We start from the raw sequence: 20,675 nt of genomic DNA, 5'->3' as shown, positions 1-20,675 counted from the left end.
TTGGGCTCTTAACAGTTTTTGATTCTAGTTTGATAATGAAAACTTTTCGGGCTTCAAATTCTGTTCTCTAGCAGTCAGTGTTAACATTCCTTGGATCATAAACACCTTTCAGTATCTGATGAGAGCTATTATTAATCTTCCCAGAAAAATGCATAAACAGAAAATTTTGCATGCACCCCCTAGGTCTTCATGAACTTCATGAACCCCCTTGAAGTCCAGTGATGCTCACAGGGGAAGAACCCTTGTAGCTAGCTAAGGTTGGTCTCCTCACATTTCTTCCTCTATGGTATTTCCCCGTCAGTAGATTGCAGTTCTTTTGAGTTCTGTCAGTGCAAAGATCCGTGTTTGAAATTTTTCATAATAAAAAGAAAATATTATTTATATAAAAACTAATGTGTATATGCTCAAAATTATATGATTGTTGATTAAATCAGGTACCACTCATAGAGTTGATATTATGCAGCTATTAAACATTTTTTCAAAGAATTTTCAAACGCAAGGTAAATATTTACAATACAGTAGTAAGGGAGAAAAACAGGATGCAAAACTTTACATATGGTATATATAAATTGATCTCACTTTTTATATTCATCCAACCCATTGTAATGTGCCAGGAGCTCTTCTAGCTGCATCAGAAGACAATACACCTTAATGATAATAGAGTTGACCCTGGCTATTAAGGTTATAGTAGATCCTTACTAGCTTCTGATACTTTTCTAAATTTTTCAAATTATATACCATTAATTTTATAAACAAAACAAGCATTTTGTTTAAGAGCAGTTATAGGAATACTGTGTTAATAATAGCTGATCTCATCTGTGCCCTTGGTAAGTGGCTGCACCTCTTCTCTGTGCCCTCAGTGCCAAGTCCCTTTAGCCCTCCCAATAACTCTTAGAGGTAAGTATTATTATCCCCATTTTACACACACACAGAAGCTAAGCACTGAGAGCTGTAGTAATTTGCCTAAAGCAATGATTCTTAAGGGAGGGGATTTGCTCCTAAGGAACACTTGGCAATGTTGGCAGACATTTTTGGTTGTCACACTGGGTAGGGATGGGAGGGACGCTGCTAAACATCCTCGGATGCACAGGACAGTCCTGCACAGCAAAGTCATCAGCCCCCGATGTCCAGTGTCAGCAGTGCTGAGGTTGAGAGACTCTGGCCTAAGGTCACTTAGCTAGTAAGTGGCAGAGCCCAGCTGTGAGCCCAGGTGGCCTGACTCCAGGCCCACACTCTTCATCAGCCTGTACTGTTCGTCAACACACTGCCACACTAATGTCGTGTCATTAGTGTTAGAACGTAGATTGAGGGTAATTATTAGTGGCAATAATAATTGGTACCATATATAGTGCTTTGTGATTAGTCAAAGAATTTCTGGCAAATTATGAAAACAATAATCTTTTTCTAAAAGCTCAATAGGTACTTTTATCAAATTAACTGAAATGGCATCTGATACGGTAAAAGGGCATTCTCATATGGTTGAAGTAAAAATTGGTATAATTATTTTAGAAGCAATTTTACAGTTTGCATCAAAATCTTAAAATCATTTATAACCTTTGATGCAGAAATTCCACTTTGGAGAATTTATCCTACAAAATATGGTGAAATCCAAGTGTGCAGATATATATATATATATATATATATATATATATATATATATATATATATATATATATATATATATATATATATATATATATGAGAGAGAGAGAGAGAGAGAGAGTTTAACAATAGGAGAAGAGCTTAATAAACTGGGCACATCTGTTTGAGAAAATGTATGTAAAGGTGTGGAAAACCATGTGTACTATAAAATTAGGTGAACAAAAGATACCAGATATAAGATCATGCACATATGTTTGCAAGCATGTTAACAAGTAGCATCGTTTAAAAGATGAAAAGGAAATACTTAGAGTTGCTGGATTAGGATAGTAGGGTGAAGGGTGATTTTTCTGCCCTTTCTTTTTTCTGTCTTTTATTTTCAAAATTATCTAAAATGTAGCCATACATTTTTATGGAGTAAAAACAATAAAAATATTTTTAGATGTACCTAAACCCTGGGAAAATAATATCTTTTTTAAAGAAAGCCTTTTCTTAAAGCCTGAAATATGTGTAAACAAGCTTATGACCTAGATCTGAGCACTTTAAAGGTAAAAACAAATCTGAGAACAGTCCTCACAACACATTCTCTATGTCGATATTAGATGAGAAAATCTCCTTTCTGGCAATCTTAATGTCTCCCTCTTCTTCCATAATGACTTGATGCATAAAAATTAATCTTTTTCCTCTGCTTTGATCCCTGAGCTCCTTAGCAAAGATTCCATCTTGTTCTATAACACATGATGAAGCATTTTCCCTGTTATAATGTGACAATGGCCCTACTGAGCACAACAATTTGAGTCTGAATGTGCCACAGCCAAAGAAGAAATCTTAAGAGGCAATTCCACCTAGAACTATTTGGCAAATGCATAAAAAAGACACATTAACACTGTCTGAAAATTGTGGCTTTAACGAAAGAACACAAAGCAGGGCTGAGAATGAGAGGTGAAGAGGGATGGAGAAAGGAAAAGCAAAGAGGTAAGATGCTTTGGTGGTAGCACCCAGAAGTTCTGGTCATGTAGAGCAGTTTTAGCTGCGGGAGAAAAAAAAAGCACATTTGAAAACTTTCAACAACAAAAAAAAACCTGTCAAGGCTAGAAAAAAAATTCTCTAATTAGTTTACTCAAATATTAAGTCTGACATCTAGAATCTCAATATTAACAAAAATGTGATAATTATAGCTGGAAGGGATTTTCATTGATTGTAAATTCATGTATAACACTTGAGCATATCTCACTCCCTATTGTTATCTCTCTACGGTGTTCACACTTAACTGGAAGCCTTGGGCGCCTCTCTGAAATATGATCTCAAATTCACAGTCTCCTATTTCCTTTTAAAATAGCTGCAGTTCAGCCCAACTATGACAAAGGACATGACAAGTCCATCCCAAGGGAAGTCAGGAGCTTGAGAGCGCCTGCCCGACGTGGGAGCTCCTGAATTCTCGGAATGCCCAGGCTGCTGCAGAATGGCTTTCTGTGTGAAATAGAGTCCCACGTGACATCGCTGTCCACATGCAGGGTCCTGTGTGCTTGCTGGTAACCAGTTTGACCGATTTGGCTGTCAGTTCAGCGAGGGAGCTTGCCAACTCAATCTAGTTATTGGCTTGAAGGGGAAGAACAGAAGCAGGGAACATGTGCTGAGTGTTAACATGGGTCAGGTCTGTGCAAACATGCATTTGTTCATTTCACCCCCACAGCATCCTCATTTCATCAAGCATGATACTGGGACTGGGAGAGGTTAAATGACTTGCCCAAACTGCAGAATTAGTGAATGGCACAGGCAGTATCCGAAACCAATGCTCTGCCCTCTCTAGGGCTTGCTGGGGTGGGGCTGGGGTGGGGTGGTAGTGCATGGCCACATAGCACACTGTGGACATTGCCTCAGAAATAAGCACATGCCCAAGAGTGTGCTGACCCATGTGCTCCTTTTCCCAAGTATCACGTATGTTCTTTTAATAAATATTGAAATTTGGTAATATTTTTTAATTTGTTTGTTGTGAAGGCAGCCATTGAACAATATTCTAGGACTGTAACCTCAAATGCCTACAAGGGCCAAGCTTTTCTCAAAACAGAGGAAGAGGTGGGGACCATGGCAGGCTGGAGAGCATATGCCCTTTCCAAAAGGACAGAGCTATGGGACTAGTAGCTCCAGTCACTATGGGAAATTGCAGGCCCAGTGTGCAGAGCTTTGGATTTTTCAAAAGATGCCAGAAATCATAACTTTTATGTGAGCTCTCCAAATTTGTTTTAAAATTGGCAACTATTAAATTTTTTTTTTAAATTGTGGGAGCCAAATAAAACATGTCTGTGAGCCTGATTTGGTCCAGGCCCTCTGCTTTGCAATTTCTGGTCTAGAGATGATTTTTAGTAGAAAGGACTTTAGGCCAGCCTTCCTAGGAGTAACAGACACAGCTTTATCTCTCCTACCACATAGTGAAGAAATGCCCTGCCCATTCTGGCAGTCTTTGTCATTTTAACGGTATTTTTTGAAGAAAGGAAATGATGATCACAAATTCTATGTTAAAATATGTATAAATTTTAAAACCAATGATCAGAGAAGAGGACAACAGGGGGAGGAATTTTATAGCTTAGAGAAATAGAAAAACTAGCAAAAAAAAAAAAAAAAAAAGCACTGGTCAGTATTAAGTAAATGCTTAACAGGGGTCCCACTCCAACTACCAAAGAAAGACCCATCACAAGATTTTTCTGGTAGCATAATTTTTTTCAGAGGGACACATTTTCCACTTTCCATCTTCCCTCTTGCCTCTTTCCTTTCCACCTCATTACTACTTTGTTTCCGGGATACTGATTCAGTCATAGACCAACTTCAGCTGTGTTTTAGTATTAAAATCCCCCTCTTGCAAACAAGGAAATTGGAGGTGAAACATAATCTGGTGCCCCTAGCCACATTGGCTCGGGCACCCCAAAGTAGTCCTCAGACAACCTTACTATCTAGCAAGATGTGTGTTCTCAATAAAAATGTGCTTTAGATGGAAGCATATGAATGCACGTTTTTGCTTACATAAACATGCAGATGCAGGAAAATCTCATGGTGCTGTGTTGAGAAGCAAGTGGAGAGGGGGAATTGTAATGAGCGGACAGATGTGAGAGAACATCTGGGAAAATCCTGTATTACTAGTTTGTTAATTTTTAAAAATATCTCTTCAACTGAGCACTACCTTATCACAAATTACTCCTAGGAGAAAATAATCCTAGTAAAATAGCTAAAGTGTATGAATTTCTAAGTCTAAATGCAACCACTTTGCTGCCATTTGCGGCAGGGAAGCTGTGTCTTCTGTCAAGTTTACTTCATAGAGGTGAAGAATTCCATGGTCTGGGAAATTTTTAAGTCCAAACCTGAAGGTTAGGCCCTTGATTCTGCAGTCTGTGATTTCAGTGGTAGTGGCATAGTTTGATTGAAATAATAATAATAATAATAATAACAATAATAACAATAATAATAATAATAAAAAGGCATGGAACCCAGAGAGAGGACTTAGATTCAGTTCCCCACTTTGCCACTTATTGACTCTGTGGTCTTGGGCAAGCCATGCTGTTTAGGCTGTTATGGAGGGTGTGATCCAGAGAAAATCGATATGAAATTTTAACATCCACCCTACTCTTACTGGCTGTGTGAAGCTTGGGCAAATTCCTTAACATCTTTGAACCTCATTTCCCTTCTCTAAAAGTAAATTAAGGATTTAAAAAATCACAACAAGAGCTAATTTATTGTATGTATTCTCTAAGTCAGGAAGTTCAACACTAAGTGCATAACATATCTCACATATCATTAATAAATCATAACAACATTGACAATTAATAATGTTAATAATTATTAACAATTGACAATAATACCATCTTCATAGGACCATCATAATGCTTAAATAATAAAAAATAGATAAAAGCTCTTTGTTAACCAAAAAGATATATTTATGTAAATTATAACATACCTAATGAAATTTTAAAATCATCCAGAAAAGTGCATGTATTACAAAACTCTTATCTGTGTACTGTAATATCTTTATCAGGAAGCAAATTATCTTTTACTCCAAAATTGCCACAGGGTTTAAAACACATACACATGAAATCTTTATTTGGGGATTTTAGTGATCTCAATATCATACCAAGGCATAAATGATGGTTCACAGATCTCTTCCTAGGTCTGTGGTTTGCTCAGGCAGAAGATACAGAAAGAATTCATGGTCCCTGAAATATGAGGAGTGCAAGAAGAGCAGACGACAGTCTGTGCCACAGAGAGAAGAGCTAACAGTGTGTGTAGCATAATGCAGAAAGGAGGGATGAGAGGGATGGGGTCAGAGTTGGCTAGCTTTGAGGATGGACTTCTCTTAATGGACAGAGAGGAGGTTGTTAGTTCTTAATAATAATAGTAACAGCATAATAGCTTTTTCCTCAATTATGGTGCAGGGTATTTCATGCTATCATCTAGTCTTGTGTAGCTGCAATACCAGCCTACCAGGATAATTACATCAGAAGTACCAACTTCAAATTTAAAGAGCAGAGAAAATAAATCTATCAAAAGGTTTCATTAATTTGGGCATCAATATGTTGGAATGTGTAGTGACTTGAATCAGGGCTAGGCTGATGCTCCCCTTTGCTTGGCAAACTGCCTCTTCATTGATAATGCAAATTATGACTGCAAACAGCATCTCTGGGGGGCGTTTAAAGTGCTTAAGGGAACACACTGTGCACTTCAGAAGCATTCCTTTTATATGCAATTAGTCTGTTCATGACACATCATTCTTATCTATTCATTAAAGTTAGTCCCTGGCTTAGTTGGAGGCATTTTATGGATTTATAGAATCTTGGGAGCTCAGAAATGACTGAAGCCTAAAGGTCATCTAGTTCACCACCCCCTCTGCTGGCCACTCCTGTCTTCAACATCCATATCGGAGCTCCTCTCCTTTCTGTTCCTGTCCACGGAGAGGCCACTCTTGACCTCCTCAGGCAGCCCTTGGAGAGATCATGAACTCTGGAGTCAGGAGGACCTGGATCAAACCCCAGCTTCATCTTTACTGGTTATGCGAGCCTCAGTTTCCCCATGAGGATGGTGTGGACTGTGCCTGGCATATAGTGTGGTCTGAAAAAATAGAGACTGAAAGTAGATTAGTGGTTGCCAGGGATAGGAATAGGGAGGGACTACGAGTGCACATGAGGCTTCTTTTTGGGGTAATGAAAATGTTCTACAATTAGATTGTGATGATAGTCATACGATTCTGAAATTTACTAAAAGTAATTGAATTGTATACTCAAAACAAGTGAATTTTGTGATATGTAAATTATACCTCAATAACACTGTTAAAGAAAACAAGATCAAAAAATACATAGCAACATTTTTTAAAGTTACTAAAATTCCCAAGGTGTTAAGCACGGTATCTATGAGATAAAAGCTAATTCTGGGTGTTGTGGGAGGAAGTATGTGTGGTTAAAAAGCAAAAAAAAAAAAAATTATATATATATACACACACACACACACACACATATATACACATATATATATAAATCATTTGCTTTCTATTCTCAAGGCAATTAAAGAAAAATGGTCTCTATGAAAGATAACTAAAGGTGAGACCATAAGACAGACTGAAAAAAAAAAAAAATAGAGTTCTACGATCCCTTAAAAGAAATCCATAAAACCAATCTATTTAAGAATTCAGAGTTTTTTGAGTTTTAGAAAGGTAACATGGGGCATTTTCCATAAATTACATAACACCCCCAATAGGGTATGTGGCAGCATCTCATAATTAAACATGTTAATATTTCTTTAATGAAGTGTATGAATATTCATACTAAGTAGGATTCATGAAAGTCTACAAATAGACTCATGTCAGCTCAGGTCTGGTTTTGCGAACCAGTGAGTTTGCTGCAAACTCCAGAAAAATCTTGGTTTGTCAGACTTTGGATTTCAGAATTTGGATCTGGGGTTATTGTTATCACACTCATCAGACCTTGCCTTTCATGTGGTAGATGATTTAGTGAATATTACTTCCCTTCTCCCTCTTTTGCCCGTGTCATAAACCCAGGGACTGTGACAGTCTCTCCCAAGGGAGACCCTAAAGATGGGGACCAAGCTTGAGGCTAGAGTGGAATTTCTTGCTCTGCCACTACTGAGATTAGATGAGAGTGAGGTACTGGAAGAAAACAGGGTAAAATGGAAGTTTTAAATGCAAAGTGCTGTTCACGATGGTGAAGAAAGAGGAAAGGACCAAATTGTTTTAACTCAAGATAAGAGATAGAAAGTGTACCCTTAAATAATAGCACAAAAGCCCAGAAAGCAGAAAAATGAAAAATTCAGGTCTGGTTTATTAGTAAGTCCTGTATCATTTACCTGGCTTATTTACTTATTTATTTCAGAATTACTTTACAGAAGTTTATAAAGGTTTTTAAATGATTTGCCACCTACTCTTCTCTATCTTTGATGCACTATGTGAGTGGCCCCATCTTTCCATCTCCGTCATGTGACTCTGGCCCAGCACAGATCCCGGGTACTCCTCACCACGCCCAGGAAAGCCAGACTTCCTGCCCAGTCTGGTGACAGTGATGTGACAGCCCACCATGGCCAGACAGACCACACCCATGTCCCTGAGTCCCAGAGGAACCCTATTCCACTAAATTCCAAACTCCTAGAGTGCAGGGATATTGTTAATTAACGTCATATCTCCAGACCCTAGCAAGCTGTTCAATAAATACATGTTTATTAATTGAATGGATAGAAAGACAAATAAATCAAATGTCAAGTAAAAGTAGTTTGGTGGTTTATGGTTTTGCAAAGACTGCCAATCCTTGCTCTAGGATCAAGAAATATTTCACAGGAAGGGTGCTTTTCCTTGGGTTCTCCTCACGCTACTGCAAATGATATGGTTTCTTCCAAGTATCTGTTTCTCTTTGTGGGTGGAGAGTCAGTGCTAGGAATTGCGGGAAGTGAGCCTACCCTGGGGATGAACAATGGTACACTGGCATCCTAAAAATGAATGTAGCTTCTTAATAGCTGACTTTCATTCAAGGAATCACTACCCTAAGGCAAGACTAGAACAAAGTGGGCATTTTTATCTTCAGGGCATCCGCACTGCATTGACCAAGTTCACGAAGTCATAAGTCAAGGCAGATCCCAATATTCTACATGGGCAGGGGTTAGGGACTGGGGTGGAGGGCAGGTAGGGCACTTGTGTTGATGCTGAATCGCCACAGCAGGCAAAGAATTTGTGTCTAGATTGTGGACTTATCTGGTTTATCTTGGGGACACTGATGAGACTAGAAGTGCTCTTAAGGTTCTCCAGCCAATCTGTGGCCATTGCTTTAGAGAAGAACAGCCTACTCCATTCATATGCCAAAGACAGTTAGGTATAGTGTCATTATTCAATGTACCGGCTTTTTCCTTTGGGCTTTGTTTAGCTTATCGCCACGCTTCAGTTGAGTCCTTTAAGATTAACAGATCACCTACCTATGGTTTTAATGCCTGTCTAATGTAACCTCCAGGTTTGGAGACAGGGAAACTAACATTACGGAGTTCCTGATATGTGCCAGGCATTTTATGCATGCACATACATGAGCAATGAAAGTGTGGTTTAGTAGAAGGCCGGTGAACTGAGAATGAAATATTTGTTCTGTTTATCCTCTGCAACTTGTTCAGGATCATTTATCTTCATGTGCCTCAGTTTACTCATCCATGTGGAAGCTGTAGATTGGCTTGATGGTGCCAGCAAAACCTTTAAATTGGACAGAGCTGAGTTCGAATCCAAGCTATGCACATTGGTAGTTGTGTAACCTCAGGCAAGTTTCTTAAACTCTGTGAACGTTAGTTTTCCTCTCTGCCCAACAGGCAGTAAGTAATGCTTACCTCATGGAGTGTTATGCTTGGCACCCAGGAACTCTTCAGCAGATGACGGGGAGAATGCCCTGGAAATTGCACCTTTCACTGGAATGGAAGAGAAGAGAATTGGGTTTCTTTCACTTCCCCATTGAAGTTCTACAGAATGCCACATAGACACAATGTTGACGTATCAGCAACAAGGTGCATGGCCTCACCTGGTATGCACCTGCCATAAAAAAAAAAAATCTCATGTAGTCAGCAGCATCAAGCAACAACCTGCTCCAAGGCTATGTTTTTTTGTTGACCATGAAGCTTCTTCTTTTCAGAAACAGAACTTTTAAATGTTGACAATTTTAGATAAAAGTCTTTCTAAAATATGTTTTACAATAATTACCCGTTATCCTGACTTTTTAAGCTGAATGTACTGACCCACGTGTAACTATTCATTGTAACCATCATCACGCTGTGGGGTGACAGCTCTCTCCCTGTGTTAGTGTTTTTATCCCCTCCCTTCCTAGGCTCTAGTGGTTGTTTCTTTTGCTGCTATTGTACCTGCCTTGAAAAGTGGTCCTTATCACCTTCTAGCTGCAATAAAATCAGTGCTGTAGGATAATCTAGTGCAAATTCCCTCTCTGAGAAATAAGAAGCAAATTTGGAGAGGTGAAGAGATACAATGGAGATAAGATCTCAAGGTGTTTAATCGACTATGGATTGGGGAACTGAGTAGAAGAGCTTAACAGGAATTGCATGGCAAATAAAAATCAGTAGGGATCAGAGTGAAAAGAAAGTCTGCTACAAGAAGGAAAGCACCTGGCTTTCCTATATGCACACACACACACACACACACACACACACACACTCCATTTATGCACACACAAATACACACCCACACACAAACAGAGGAAGAGACTGGGTCCCTAAACAGGCTGGCTCAATGAAGTAAGCCCCATTTAACCCCTATTGGCTTAAACAGGTCTTGTTTTAAACGACGCACTTTGAGATAGCCTGCAGGAGATCTGTGCACTGAATGTGTTAAAGAGCTTGAGAAATCTACACCAGAGAGTAGTCAAATCCTTATTCTCATTTCCTGCCTGTTCCTGAAGCAACTGCTTTGAATGCCTATTGGAGAAACATATCTTTTCTCCCCAATACCACAGAACGCCTGCCAGCGAAGGAACAGCACAAAAACTTTAACAGCATTTCAAGAGTGTTCCCCCTTTGCTCCTCACCAACTACTGACAATCAATGTAAAAGTAATCCTAGTTTTTATTTGAAGCTATCTTGGCTTTAAAAGAACCTTCCAAAAAATGATTGATGCGATGAATTAAACCCATAGGTAACCCCTGAAATCTGCTTTGAATAGCAACAAATTCCTAACAATATCTTCAACGCCTGCAGCAACGAAATCTAATCTCTGAACTCCTAAAGGTCAAGATTTGCTGTCTGGTAGCACGGCTCAAGAGTAAATGCTCCCTAATGCTGTGCTAGGCGATTGCTTTGCACTCCAGACAATGTCAATTTTGTCCAAGTAGCTGCAGATGTGTCTAGCATTAAGTCAGAATGGTGTCAAGGGCCCTTCTTGAATACCGGCTGCTTCTCAGAGAAACTGGTCCTAAAGCCCTAGTCTATTACAGTCCATGCCCAAAAGACAGACATTTAAAGCTTAAAGGAGGATGGAGAATAAAGCTGCATTAGATTTTTTAATGTTTCTGAGTCAGGAGACCCAGGGGAAGAAATTCTCTGGTGATCCAAATGTCCTTTCCTCTCCCCTCCCTACCAGTAGGCCTTTGGATTTCCTGATTGAGGTGCTGCCACACTATCTATGAAGTCCTTTCCTTGGGCTCCTTTTCTGATAAACCATTCATCACTGCTCTGGCCCATTCTAGCAATGGAAAAACTACAGCAGACTAATGAACCCATTATGAAATGTATATGTTACAGGAAGTAACGTGTCAAGGGAAGGCATGGCGTGGGGGTGGGGAAGCAGAGACTGAACCAACCTCTAAGCAAAGTACTCAATATAATGAAGTCTGCAAACACATCTGCCTCTCCATCCCCAGCCCTGCAAGGAAGACACCCCTCCCACCCCAACACAATACACTTCTCTAGTATAAACCTTTTTTTTAAAAAAAGCAGGAAAACATGATAACTAATTTGAAAGCATATTAAACTAGAAGATTAGAATCATTTTTGTTTTAAAAGTTGCTGAGACCCCGATAAAGGTATTTTGCTTTTTAAAATTGGTAAGGCTGAGTGTAAGCCAAGTAATAGTTCTCATGTTTTACTGAGAAACCCTGTTTATCATTCCCCACCCACTTACCACCACTAGTACCTCTGCTACTCTAGAGTAATTAATTTTTTTATTCCTTTCCTCCTATGTTCTCTTCATCTGCTGTGAGCTTTGAAATAAGCAAATTTCGACTGGGGCAGGTTGCCAGAATTCCCATAAACATGCCTTGACAGTCTGTAGAGGAAATAGTTCTTAACACAGGGAAATCAGAATGTTGTTCCTTGTGTCAAACATAAGACTCTGTTCTCTTCGGCAGCACCTCACACATCTTCACTTGGCAGCATCCATGACCCAGGAGGAGGGAAGTGACATCTGGCTTCCCAACCTCTCCTGAGCCCCCTCCTTGGCAACAGATGAGTAACAAGTGGCAGAGGTTACCATTGATTCACTCTGGAACATCTCTGTCAAAAACTATAATGCATGCCACAGATGGAATGCCATTTGTTCTGTCAAATTGACAAAAGGGACAAGCCGAATTTCTCTGCTTCAAGAAATAGGATGTCATTGAAAACATAGGGTTTGGTTTTCTTCTTCACCTCTCCATTGACTGCATCATGCTTTTGACCCTTCTTTACTGCCAATAACTTGCACTGGGTGTGAAGCATCACCTGAGAGAAACACTTATTTAAACCAGTGTTGTGAACTACAGAATCTAGGCAGGTAATATACACGAGTGGAGGAAGCAGGTACGATAGGCAGCAAGTGTGGCAACTGAGGTGAGCTGGAGGCAGTGGCTGCTCAGCTTGAGCCAAGTGCTGCCATGTAGAAATGCTTATTTGCATTGGTGGATCATCTATATTTTTTTTTAAGAGAAGAGAGAAATCAGACTTTATTGTGTGTGAAATGTCCAAAGTGTTGAATATTGGCTCAAATTTTTAAAAATATGGTGTAGGCAAGCAAAGCTCAGCTGCCTACCAGATCTAGCCTGTTCGACACCGGTTGTGATTTCTGCTTTAAACCCATTCATAAGTCAGTTCAAATGGGAAGTCACCTGATTAATTAGAAATGCTGGGGAGATGGAGAATGGGGCAGAGGCGGCAAGAGATCTGCCTATAATTGGATGAGCCAGTTGGAGGAAAATCCCACCTGCATGTCCACATGGCCCTGCAGACTGAGCAAATGCCAGGATTCTATGGAAGGGGGATGGTTCAAAGGCCTCATTGTAAACATGAGGAGATGGGACTACTCAGTACCAGAAGAGGTCTAAAACTAGGAGATGCAGCAAAAGAGGCTAAGAAGGTAAATTGCAAGTGCAGATAGCCCAGGGTCTAACCCAGGGATGCTAAATCAGATTCCTCACTCCTGCCAAGTGCAACTGACGAGGTGGGTAGGTTGGGAGGCTGCAAGGAAATAGTGCTAAGGCTAGTGGTATTTTGAGTGCAGTTCTCATCATCCCTGGTCTGAAAGAGCCCAAGATTTGAGGTGTTATCAGACAGTTCTTACCCAAGAAGGCAGGGGTTCCAGTGCCACATACAAAGCAGCAACATAACCCATGGCCCTCAGAATTACCCTGCTTTGTATCTGTAAGTCATACTTATAGTGATTCTACAGGACACATCAGAATTTGGATTTATATCATGCATTTTGAAACAACAAAGAACACTTATCACCCCGAAAAGAACAGTTTAAAATATAGATTCTAAAGTGAATGACTCAATATCTATGATTAAAAGAAAAATATCAAGTGATAACATATAAGAGCATATGAAGCCCACACTTGGTATTTAAATGTGAGAATTATGTGAGTCATGTTTCTGCTGTTAGGAAATCCAGTGAAGTAGAGGCAATGGTGTGCTACTCAAATTCCCCTTCAGGACGATTCACTTTCGCAGCTGCTGGGAGTGTCGGCTACTGATGGCTCACAGCTGAGTCCTCTCCAGGAGCTGCCGCCAGCCCTGGAGCTGCTCCCTGGGGCAGCCTCCATTCATGGCTGGTCAAACGAGGATATAAAGTCCCAACCGCCCTAGCCTCCATTGCGACAACTCTGAAGGGCCATCCAACTTCCAAAGTGCCCATAAGACCACTACATGGCAGTTCAACTTCCTCCTTAGCCCAATTCTGCATCACACTCCCTATTCTGTTTATAACTCTCAGAGTCTCAGAATCTGTGTCCAGGGAAACTGACCTACAACAAGGACCTAGTTGAAATATAGGAGTACAACACAATATTAAAGATGCTATATGTCAGGCTGATTTTAAATGACTTTTACATTGATGAAATAAAATTACAAATTTAGAGAAGTAAAGAAGAAATTATGTAAAGTTTAATGAAAAATATTTCCGTTTGTTGTAATGTTCAGCTTTACCTATAGATAGGGGATATATGTTGTTTCAATTTGTCTAGGATGCATCCCTGTTCATTTGGGGGACTTCCCAATTATGAGATTTGAGGTCCAAGTGCCAATTGTGATGCCCAACTCCCTGGAGGCACGCATAGGCAAGACCCTGCTCTGGCCAGCCCTGGTCCCCCAGGCCCTGTTCATAGTGACTAGTACAAGAGAAGGGCATGTGACCAGTGCAAAGCTAATCAAAGTCTTTCCATGGGATTTAATAAAACACACCAAGAAGACAGGCTATTTCTTTCCTCTTACATCATAAGCTTTGACAAGGTAAGTCTGGAGCAGCTAGTGATGATGTACCTCACTGCCCATCTGTAGTAGAAGAGGATGAGGCCGACACAGAGAGAAGCAGAGCCAAGAGATGAAGAGAAAGGTGACAACACTGTCTATGCCCTTGGATCCAACTGTGTTTGAAGTCAGAACCAAACCTGGACATCCCAGTTACATGAACCACAACCGTTTTGCATAAGCTACATTGAGTTGGGAGTCCTGATTCACTGAATCGATCATTCAGTCAGAGACAGATTAAAACAAAGACAAATAACAACCCTAAGGGGTAACAACAACACAGAGATCCCTAGCAAGAGCTCTACCAAATCCCAGCAGAAGAATGCAGCCACAAAACAGAGAAGATGCATTCTGGGGAAGCTCTTTGTCAAAAAAACTTAAACCTAGAAGCAGAAGTAATATAGGCAGAATATAAAACAGAATGTAGGGAGAAATAAAGAGGGGTTTGCAGTGTAAAAAAAAATCACTGATGACTTCTGAAAATAAAAACAAATGGGAAAATAAAAATTGCACCTGGTATTCTTGGAGTAGAGGAAACAGTGTCGGGCTGAGGTCAGGAGAGATGAAGGAGGGAGGCCTGACCTGGGCTCAAGCAGAGAAGGCTGATGGCGGGGAGGAAGGAGGCAGTGCAGGTCTAGGCAGACAGTCTGGAGGAAGGTGCTGGCTTAGTGCAGGGGGCTTCCACGTGAGGAAGAAGCAGGTGAGGAGGGAGGGGCTGATTGGTTGACCCACACCCCCAATTCCTAAGCAGAGGCCGATCAGCTGTGAAGCTGACAAAGAGCAAGCTTCAAGGCCCCTCATCTGCAAAAGCCTTTCCAAGATCCCGTGAGGAGCTCTCACAATTCGTTCACATGTCATATGTGTTTGTAGAATATGCGTAACAAGTGGTTAAGACGCTGTCTCTTTCTAGCCTGATTTCCTCTCTTTCACACTGCTCCTCAGGCTGTGTCCTGTGAAAGTGGTTGTGAGCATCTTGAAGATCCAGCGGAGGGGAAGTTGAGTTGGGAATCCATTTGAGTTGGGTTTACTGGTCCATATTTACGTAGATCAGTGTCTCTTCCATGCAGATGTAAGGTATCACGTGCTGTCCTGGTATAGAAATGTCTTTCAGGAACACTCCTAGTGCTTACTTTGCTGGCTCATAAAGATGCAGCTCAAGAGGTGCTAGTGCAGTATGATGTGTCCTCTGCCACCTGACACCAGATACGTGTGGGCAGCAGAACAGAGACACATTCTGACATGTGTAGAGCCAGAAAGTAGTTATGTGGAAAATCATCAGAAGAGGATCCAGTTCTCATCACCACCTAGTCAGGACAGAAGTCACATCGCCCGTTAACGATATACTTAATAATTCAGGGTACACAATTACTATGTATTTTCTAAAATTTCTGTAAGAATTGCATACTTACAATATATAAGAATCTATGAGTTTATGGGCACAAACCTTTAGCAGTACTACAAACAGCTGCCACTTCTGTGTGACAAGTTGTGTGTTTTATGCATTACCACAAAAACATTAATCAGCATACATTGTATGTATCTCTACAAAATGTGACATGAGCAAAGATAGCACAGAATTCATATAATAGGTGCCCATAATGAGGACTCTGAGAAAAAAACGGTTAATGCATGATATCCTTTCAAAGGATATTTAAGATTAGTTGTTGCACAAGAAAAGTTAAAATGTTCTGAAGTCTTACAGGTCTTAAACGAAAGAACCTGAATGAGATTTTCCCCCAATTTAAAAACAATACTAAAAAATTATGTGATACTATCAATAACAACTTGGGAAGCTGAATAAAAAAGATTTTCTAAGTGATCAATAAGTAAAATTCTTTTCATCAACCATGTTAGATGAAAGACTAAATTATCTTTGAGGTTTCTCTATAGAAAATATTGCAATATTTTCATTTAAGAAGGCAAAGTGATTGCAGCAGCTAGAAAACATTGGGGGAAAAGTATATAGAAATATACCAAGCAGATAATTAATGTTGAGCCTAATTAATGTTATTTTTCCAGATTTTATGATGCCTGTGGTATTTGTTGGTACTTAAATTTTTTATAATTTATTTTGATTTCTATTGTCATTCTAAATAAATATACCCATCCACACCTAATTTTGTATCCATAATTTTGTATTTTTTAGTAAGGCCCTTCCCCTCCTGCCCCCCCCCAAGACTGTATAAGCTTCAAGCTCCACAAAATCTGCTCCTGGGGTTGGACTTTCTCCACTGGACAAGGGACAATACCAGAGGGGAAGAAACCTTGAACCAGTCTTTCTGGCCCCACCCAGTGACCCTGGCAAAGGTCTAAATTTTCCGGTCTGCCTTCATAACCAGTTGGTTAGACATTGTGCTAATTTAAGGAACTCATTACTTCTCAAAAGGTAGTCCTTCTACCTGCTTACTGAAGTCTACTTGGTGCCTGGAATTACTTTGACAGGGGTTAGAGAATCTTATTTTTCTCTAGTTCAGCTGAAAGGGCAAATGTTTTGCTTCATTAAAACTTTGGTGTAAATAAATTTTATTTTTCACTGGTTATAAGGCCAGGAGTTGGAGGCACTGGGGGACAAAAGGATCTGGGTGAGGGCAGAAGAAGAAGAGAGAGAAGAGGGAACAGGAAAGAGGAGGAACGAGAATACATACTATCCCCACCTCTGGGAGATGAAAGGATGCAGAAGAGCAAAGCCTGGGAACAGAGAACAACCTCACAGAGCAGCGACTCTTGTCCCCCTACCTTCAGTGGAGGCGCCAAACTGGAGCTGTGCACCGAAGGTGGCTGGCATGTGGCTTCCAGGTGGGCAGCTTGTGCTGCATGATTTATGAAGTGTTTTTGAGAACAGCCCCATGTCTTATAAGAAGGTTTGTTCCCCAGGGATTTGTTAATCAAGGAGCACTGTACAAACACCCCTTCCTGTGGGATGTTAACCGTGAATGCAAGCAGGAGAGAGAGCAGGGAGTCGTCATTTAGCAGAGAGAGAAATTAGCTCACAGCTGAAAAAGAAAACTTGCTTTGATGTTAAAAAAAAAAAAACAAGACCTCTTTGTTAACGAGTGAACAATAAGCAACTCTCTTACTCTCTTATGCAGGCATTTTGAAATTTGAAAAGTGGATGCTGCAGGTAACTAAAAAGTAAATACTTTCTTCAAGCTCCTAGTCTTCTTCTGGTCAAGGTTTTCTTGGAATGATGGAGTAAGCTGCTATACCTGTTCCCAGCTGAGAGCCAGACTTTGTTGATTATGCGAGTTGATTGTTTATGTGGATTATGTTGTGTGAAGGAGGAAAATTGAACTTTTTGAAAAATGTGTTGCTTTTGGTACAGAGGCAAGCGAAAGGAGAGAGATGGGGCCAAAAATGTGCCATGTGTCCCCTACTCCCCTGGACTGGCTTACAGCCCTGGAGGGGAGGAGTGGAGCCAGAAGTGGAAGGTTCTGCTTCCAGGGAAGATGGAGTGAGGGTCTGAGCACAAGCAATGCTGTGGGAAGCCTAGGAGACGAAGAATAGTGCAGAGTTGAGGAGAGGAGAAATCTTCCAGGTCTGGGAGCATCAGGGAGTGGCGCCCTGGCACACACATTGGTGTTCTTGTGGTGCCCTATCAGCAGAGTGGCACTCGCAAGTAGCTGTGCCGGCAGGATATTGACAAGGAGTCAAGCAATGGGATAGGATAGGAAAGAAGGCTTGTGGTGACTGAAGCTCATTAGACTCCACACCGGCCAAGTGATCTCTTTGGTCTCATTCCTCTTGACCCATACCCTAATCCAGATCTTACCATTTCTAAGGCTAGGGAAAAAAAACAGATCCCCTAGGAAAAGAAGAGAAAAGGCAGCCTTTCTCCCAAGCCTAAAACTAATTGTCTATGCAATCCACTCTGAGGACAGGAGTCACTCCTGCCTGGAGGCAGCTCAGAGCCATCATATCACTCTAGCCACAAAGGAGGGAACAACCTAGTAGTACAGGACAATGGGACCAGGACTCTTGAAACTAAATGCAAAGAGGCACTACAAAGAGATACATGTTAAGAAGTAGACTCTCCTGTAGGTGTCTACACGTGTCTTAGGTCCGGCTGCTGTGAAAAATTACCATAGCCTGGGCAGTTTAAACAACAAATGTTTATTTCTAACAGTTCTGGAGGCTGGGATGTCCAAGATCAAGGTGCCAGCCGATCTGGTGTCTGGCGAGGGCCCTCTGCCTGGTTTGCAGGTAGCTATCTTCATGGTGTGTCCTCACATGGCACAGTGCAGGGAGAGGTCTTGTGCCTCTGCCTCTGTTTCCAAGTCTAGTCCTAGTTCACATGGCTCCTCACACTAACCACTACCCCCTTTTTTCTTAAGACGGTCTTAGGAAGTGTTATGGTTTGAATGTTTGTATCCTCCCCAAAATTCATACGTTGAAATTGTAATCCCCAAAGTGATAGTATTAGGAGATGGGGTCTTTGGGAGGTGATTAGTTTGTGAGGGCAGTACCCTTGTAAAAGAAACCCCAGAGAGCTATCCAGCCTCTCCCATCATGAGAGGACACAGGTAGAAGGTGCCATCCATCAATCAGGAGGTGGGCCCCCATCAGACACCAAATATGCTGGTACCCCGATCTTGGACTTTCTAGCCCCTAAAACTGTGAGAAATAAATTTCTGTTGTTTATAAGTTACCTAGTCTATGGTATTTTGTTATAGCAGCCCAAACAGATTAGGACAGGAAGTTTTTTTTGCTTCAATTTAAACCTCTAATGCGGAGTAACAATTCTCCACACCATGGGAGAAGAAGCTTCAGTTGTCCAAATCCTATCTGGTGACAGGCTAAGTCACGGAGTAGCCCAGAGGGGGACATCACTGTAGCTAAGTCGTCAAGGTTGTTTTCAGGAAACATGGATGCTCAGGACAGCAGACAACATGATGCCAACCCAGTGGGTGTTTTGTGCTCTATCAGAGGCACCTGTCCATAGAACAACTCTCTCTACACTAAGAGAATGGCCCAGAAAACCCTAGAGGATGGGAGGGAAAGTGAGGAGGGACATTCAGCAGCACACAGCCCTTACTAAGAAAGGGCTCCAAGATAACGGCTTGTTAAAAATGTCACAGCCAAAGCAAAATGCAAAGGTGCTTCTGGCCTTCTACCTGTGACCTGGAATATATGTATGCATCTGGAGGAACAAAAAGCTATGGATGAGAACCACTATAATGAATTAGAGAGAACACCATAGCTCCCAGCCATATGTGAATTTCCTCCACATGTCAGACTGTCAAAAATGGAATTCTGATTTCTCTCTGTCAATGTCAAGCCTTTCCTGCCTAGTTAACATTTCTAGGTGGAGACAGCGAAGAGGTGAGAGTGGCATTTGATAAGTGCTGGGGGAATATTGCTTTAGAAAAGCACATTAACCCTTTGCCTGTTCCAGCTCCTACGGGGGAGATAGAACAGGTGGGCTTAATTGGCTCTGAACAAAATCCTTGAAATTCCCTAGAAAGCTGTGCAACCAGATGTCACTCTCTGGCACTGTGTTAAAGAGGTATCTTTGAAACAAGCCCAGTGGAAGGTGGATGAGATTTGTTTTAATGAAACTAAGCTTGCACCCTCACTTTATAGGCATTTTAGGACACCCCTACCCAGAAAAAAAGACAAGGTTCAGCTATAGATGTTGAAGTACCAGTTCTAAGTGTACCACATAAGGGTTGGACGAAGTTAAAGGGCATATTGTCAAAACAGTAATATCCATCAAAGTTATCCCCCTCACCACATTCTCTCCCACATCTCTTGATCTTTAATGCTAGTTCATGTTTTCTTATGGTGTTGTGGAAAGATCACTTTACCAGGAGAGAGAAGTGCTGATTTTGAGTTCTGTTTTCATCATTTACAATCTGTGTGATCCTGGGCATGTCATTTATTTGCTCTGAGCACCTGTTTCCCTCACCATCAAGTGAGACAACTTTACGTCATGTCTGCCTCACGGGATTATCATAAGGAACAAGTATTTTTATTTGCCAGTCATCTGCTTTGCAATAAAATGGGTGTCCTGGTGAGGAGGATATTAAAGGATACAAATTTGGACGAGACTCAGTACTGACCTTGGGGAACTTACTAGGCAAACAACATGTAGCAATGTGCTCTGTGGACTGAATAGCATGTCCCAAAGAGAAACCACTTCCATTTCCTGTTGTGCAGCCTGTTACTGTCTTCTAGAAATTTTGCCAACCCCTCATTCTCCTACATAGTTGGTCTGTTCCCTCTTGGTTCCAGCTCCTTTATCTTAACTCAATTCTAAGTTATGGTTTCTAAATGAGCTTCCCTTGCAAGGAGAGAAATTCCCAGCTTCTCCTCCAGGTTAATCTTCATTGAACATA

This window comes from Cynocephalus volans, chromosome 3 (genome assembly GCF_027409185.1).
Source record: "Cynocephalus volans isolate mCynVol1 chromosome 3, mCynVol1.pri, whole genome shotgun sequence".
Taxonomy (NCBI): domain Eukaryota; kingdom Metazoa; phylum Chordata; class Mammalia; order Dermoptera; family Cynocephalidae; genus Cynocephalus; species Cynocephalus volans.
This window is presented reverse-complemented; position numbering follows the sequence as displayed.